The sequence below is a fragment of the Petromyzon marinus genome, chromosome 42 (genome assembly GCF_048934315.1).
Source record: "Petromyzon marinus isolate PM22_M1 ecotype Great Lakes invasive population chromosome 42, UKy_Petmar_22M1.pri1.0, whole genome shotgun sequence".
Taxonomy (NCBI): domain Eukaryota; kingdom Metazoa; phylum Chordata; class Hyperoartia; order Petromyzontiformes; family Petromyzontidae; genus Petromyzon; species Petromyzon marinus.
The window spans coordinates 5,166,788-5,172,467 of NC_133708.1; positions in this window are offsets into that span (position 1 = coordinate 5,166,788).

Here is a 5,680-nt window from a genome sequence, read left to right on the forward strand (position 1 = left end):
ACAACAGTTGGTGCGATTATTCGCAAATGGAAGAAACACAAAAGAACTGTCAATCTCCCTCGGCCTGGGGCTCCATACAAGATCTCACCTCGTGGAGTTGCAATGATCATGAGAACAGTGAGGAATCAGCCCAGAACTACACGGGAGGATCTTGTCAATGATCTCAAGGCAGCTGGGACCATAGTCACCAAGAAAACAATTGGTAACACACTACGCCATGAGGGACTGAAATCCTGCAGCGCCCGCAAGGTCCCCCTGCTCAAGAAAGCACAGATAAATGCCCGTATGAAGTTTGCCAATGAACATCTGAATGATTCAGAAGACAACTGGGTGAAAGTGTTGTGGTTAGATGAGACAAAAATGAAGCTCTTTGGCATCAACTCAACTCGCCGTGTTTGGAGGAGGAGGAATGCTGCTTATGACCCCAAGAACACCATCCCCACCGTCAAACATGGAGGTGGAAACATTATGCTTTGGGGGTGTTTTTCTGCTAAGGGGACAGGACAACTTCACCGCATCAAAGGGACGATGGACGGGGCCATGTACCATCAAATCTTGGGTGAAAACCTCCTCCCCTCAGCCAGGGCATTGAAAATGGGTCGTGGATGGGTATTCCAGCATGACAATGACCCAAAACACACGGCCAAGGCAACAAAGGAGTGGCTCAAGCTGAAGCACATTAAGGTCCTGGAGTGGCCTAGCCAGTCTCCAGACCTTAATCCAATAGAAAATCTGTGGAGGGAGCTGAAGGTTCGAGTTGCCAAACGTCAGCCTCGAAATCTTAATGACTTGGAGAAGATCTGCAAAGAGGAATGGGACAAAATCCTTCCTGAGATGTGTGCAAAGCTGGTGGCCAACCTAAGAAACGTCTGACCTCTGTGATTGCCAACAAGGGTTTTGCCACCAAGTACTAAGTCATGTTTTGCAGAGGAGTCAAATGCTTATTTCCCTCATTAAAATACAAATTAATTTATAAAAAAATTTACATGCGTTTTTCTGGATGTTTTTGTTGTTATTCTGTCTCTCACTGTTTAAATAAACCTACCATTAAAATTATAGACTGATCATTTCTTTGTCAGTGGGCAAACGTACAAAATCAGCAGGGGATCAAATACATTTTTCCCTCACTGTAATTATGTTAATGGTTTATTATTATGGTATCCATATGTCTAAAGCAGCTCAAGCCTCCCAGAAATCATGTGACTTGTGCATGACCAACCCCTTCCCACTCCCCGCCCCCTGCGAAAACAGACTCTGCTGCTCCGTGCAGCTCACATCTGTATGCCCCCCCCCCCCCATACTCTTCCCTCTCCTCTCATCACCTTCTCATCCCCAACATACTTGGCCGTGTCATTCCTTCTCTTGGTCGTGTCATTCCTTCTCTGTCCCCTCCCCTCGCTGCCCCAGTGCTCCTTTCTTCCTGCTGCTCGTTTTGAACCATGCCCTCTTTGTCTTGGGGGATTTCTGTCCTGACATCCCTTTGCCGGTCATCTTGCCCCATCTTCTCGGTTCTCAAGTTTCATTTCTCATTTTCCGTGCATTATCCATTTGAGTCTACTCCCTCTGCTGTGATGCACCATAGGTAAAAGGTGTTACGCTCACTATTTTATTGTTACGCCTATGTTGCCGTTGTTGTACATACTGCTATCGTATATGTTTTGAAAATATACATTATTAATACATGCCATTATTGGGTGTCTGTTAATTATACGTGATATATTGATGACCTTAGAAGTCTGATTTACCGGAAGTATTTTATATCAAAAAACAGAATACGGCTAGACAGGGTTTGATGGGGAAAAGTGTAACGGAGCAACACCAACAAGCGAGAACGTAAGTGGGAGATATACATCGTGCAGAGGTGATGCTTTCTTTGAGTGTTGTGTGGGGAGGCAAATGAGGGTGATGGTGTGGTGTAGGTTGGGTGACTCATGGAATGGTGATCGGTGAGTGTGTTGAGGGATGTGTGAGTGGGAGAGTGTAAGAGCACGGTGTGTGTGTGATGTCTGATTTAAAACTGCTTCATAACATCTCCACTACTTACTGGCCATGTGCATTGTAATTATGACTTCAACTGTAATAACACATTGTAATAATTGCTGATAAACCACTTCAACCTAAGTGCATTGGAGTTCCTCTTATCTGCGTTGATTTGGGGAGCGCCGTTCGTGGTTCCTGCTCATTATCAGTGGAATGTTGCTGCAGGTGATGTAATCGTTAGCGCAATAGACTTGCAATTTAGAGGTCGCCGTTTGGACCTCCCGGCGCGGCAGTTGGTACAATGAGCAAGTTAATAAGAATCTTGGTTTAGACTGGAGGAAAAAGATGAGCCATGAAGATATTTTTGTCCAGCATGGGCGGGTTAACTCTTCCAAGGCACCTATCAAGTGTGGAAGAGTAGGCCAAATACCCCTCTATAGTGGAATCTATAGAGCTCCCTCGAGTGGAGATCTTTGCACCAGCAGTGATGTGAGCAAGACTCCTGCTTAAACCTCTGAAACCTGTAACATGACATTGAGTAGCCAAACACAAGAAACCAATGCAGGGATGTGAGGCTGATACAAAACTCTCGAAACTCTTGACAGATACCCAAGCGATATAACATTTGATTTTAGTAATCAATACATTTGTAATGACGACTTGACACACTTCTCTTGAGATGGCACTTTATTTAAGACACGTTCATTTGACATCAGGTGGAGATCCCACCTAAACAGCCCCGAGTATCCCGTGCATCTCCCTTATATATCAACACGAGTCCACGCCCCCCTTCTCGAATATTCTCGCTGACTGGACACTCGCTCCACCAGCAGACTCTACCGTCACCTGACCATGCTCCCTTCTCGAACATTCCCGTAGCCACCAGTCCCTTCGCACTCACAACTGATACCCCTGTCATTACCTCCCGTGGCCACTAGTCCACTCACACTGTAGGCTGACTCCTCTGTCATTACCTCCCGTGGCCACTAGTGCATTCTCACTGTAGGCTGACTTCCCTGTCATTACCTCCCATGGCCACTAGTCCACTCACACTGTAGGCTGACTCCCCTATCATTACCTCCCGTGGCCACTAGTGCATTCTCACTGTAGGCTGACTCCCCTGTCATTACCTCCCATGGCCACTAGTCCCCTCACACCACATGCAGGCTCTATTGTCATTACACATTTATACTTGGGATTCTGGGAATTTCAATCACACCTATAATGCAAAGCAACATTCATGTGTCTGAATAATTGTTTAATTGGTGTATATTAAGTTCTCTGACATGGATAATAAACATGATTAATATAGTGACAGAAAATGGAACAAAGTTTTGGAAAGTGCGCAAAGAGCATAGAGAGAAGCAACTTTTAAATTACATTGCGAGACGGAAAGATGAACACGTGGATTAGAGAACATACACAAGTTAAAGATATCATATTGACTGAAAAGTATTATGACCGATAAGAAAAGTTGACAGGCAGGACCCATCGCGAAGATGATGGCCAGTGTTCTGAGCAGGAGCGGTTCGCCCCCACCAAGCAGCTGGAGATGAGAAATAAATGTTCTAATAAAAAAATACATTTCTCTAAATTATTGTGTTTAAAAAAAAATACAATGTTTATTGCAACGTGATTTGCCTCACGAAGATGACATTTTAAGTTGTTCATATTAGAAACCATTGCAACGCAGTCTGATTTGTGCCTCGGGTAGGTCTGGGGGCAGCTGTGAAGGCGTCCGAGTGAGAGATATCCCCCTTCATCGTTGCGATCAGCTTCGCATTTTAGCCACGTCGTTTGAGACCCATTCATGGTGGTGAACAAGGCGCGCCCATGGCTGTAATCCGACGATGTCACAACGCGAGGTTGCACTGTGCAAATATAGCAACTCACGGCTTTTGGCAACGTCAAAGTGGTTGTGTAGTATGTACTTGAGGGTCATGGGGACAACATTTGAGTGTTTTCTTGTTTTGTTTCGTAATGTTTATAAATGCCTACCGTTGGTAGATAAGATAGTTATATCACTTTCACGGGAAGGCCAATAACATGACGAGTTTTTTTTCTCATATTCTTGGTTCTTTCAGGGAAACAAAATTATAAAAATATAAAACAATAAAATTCTCACGACGTTTTGACTGCAACACAAGCAATCATCATCAGCAATAACATTTGAAAAAAGTGGCGGTTTTTTTGTTTAACATTAGCACCATAGAGAGCGATTTGGCAGTTATTCAGATGGACGAGTCCATCTATGTTCGTAAAAGAGGAGGGGGAGACGAAAATAATGGATGCGGTCTGAAAGCCACCGTAAGCGTGAACAATCAATTAAGACCCGAAATGGTTTATCAAATCCGTCCAATGATTGCTAAGCCAGAATCCATCTTCGCGATTGAAATTGTCTCTGTGTTTGTATATGTGGATAGCCTCATGAACGAATCTTCCATGGTAGCCAGATGGCTTGCAAAGAACCTCTGTTTTTCTCAATTAAAACACCATCTTTCAGAGGTCACTCACAACAGTCCTAACTAGTGGTAATGTCACGATCCGCCACTGGGTCTGAGACTAGGAAGAAAACCCGCCAGAGAGAGGAATTCTGCCGCGAAGAGGCAATGAGATAATCTAGTATACAGGTACAATAATATATATAAAACAATAAAAATTCTCACGACGTTTCGACTATAACGTCGTGAGAATTTTATTGTTATATATATTTTATTATTTTATTGTTTCCCTTCTACGTGACTTTACCGAAAGAACCAAGAATATGAATCCCTGCAGTCACGAAAGCTTTAAATCAAAATTTAACCCCCCCCCCTCCTCGTCACAAATGTCTGACCAACCCCCCCCCCCCCAGGTGAGTGACGTCATTTATGGCCAGCCCCTTACAGCCCTTCCAACTCGTTTGCTAGCAAGTCCTTTGTCAGATGGCGTCACCGTTTCGGTCGTTGGCATTTGATGAAGGTGGGAAGGAGGGGGCAGTGCAAGGTCCAGGATCGGTGCAGACATCACTGGCCACTGATGATAGCCACGGTGGCTAAGAGATGTTAACTACCTCGCCTGGTATACAGAAGGTCGTGGGTTCGGTCCCGACGCCTGCTGCTGTGTATTTGGAGTTTGCGTGTCTCTCGCTCTCTCTCTCTCTCCCCCTTGATTCGAAATCAACATCACCACGCGTCTAGAGTCTTTGCCTGCTGCTCTCCGTTGCCACACGTTGATAAGCCACTTCGTTCTTTCATTTGTGGCCAGGCCGCTTCTGAAAGGAGCTATATAGCTCAGTGGGCCTTGCCTGGTAAGATTTAAACAAAAAAATTTAGTTTAACAGGTAGGCTTTCGCGACCAATATTATTCATGATAAAGGTTTTTTTGGGGGGTTAGATATAAATGTGTCATAACCCTCCACCACCCGACACGGCCAATCACGTTCGACAAAAGACAAAATCGTTCACTACTTTAGCCCACCGGTGTGTTGAGTGAAATCTACAACATTTAACATTTTTTTAGTACGACGTTTCGCTGGTCATTACATCCAGCATCATCGGGCAATTTGCCAAGAATTTGTCTTTTGTGAACGTGACACATTTTAGTTTTGCTGATTGGCCGTGTCGGGTGGTGGAGGGTTACGACACATTTACAAATAACGCGATCTAACCCCCCCGCCCCCCCCCCAAAAAAAACTTTATTACGAAAAAAAGTTTAGTTT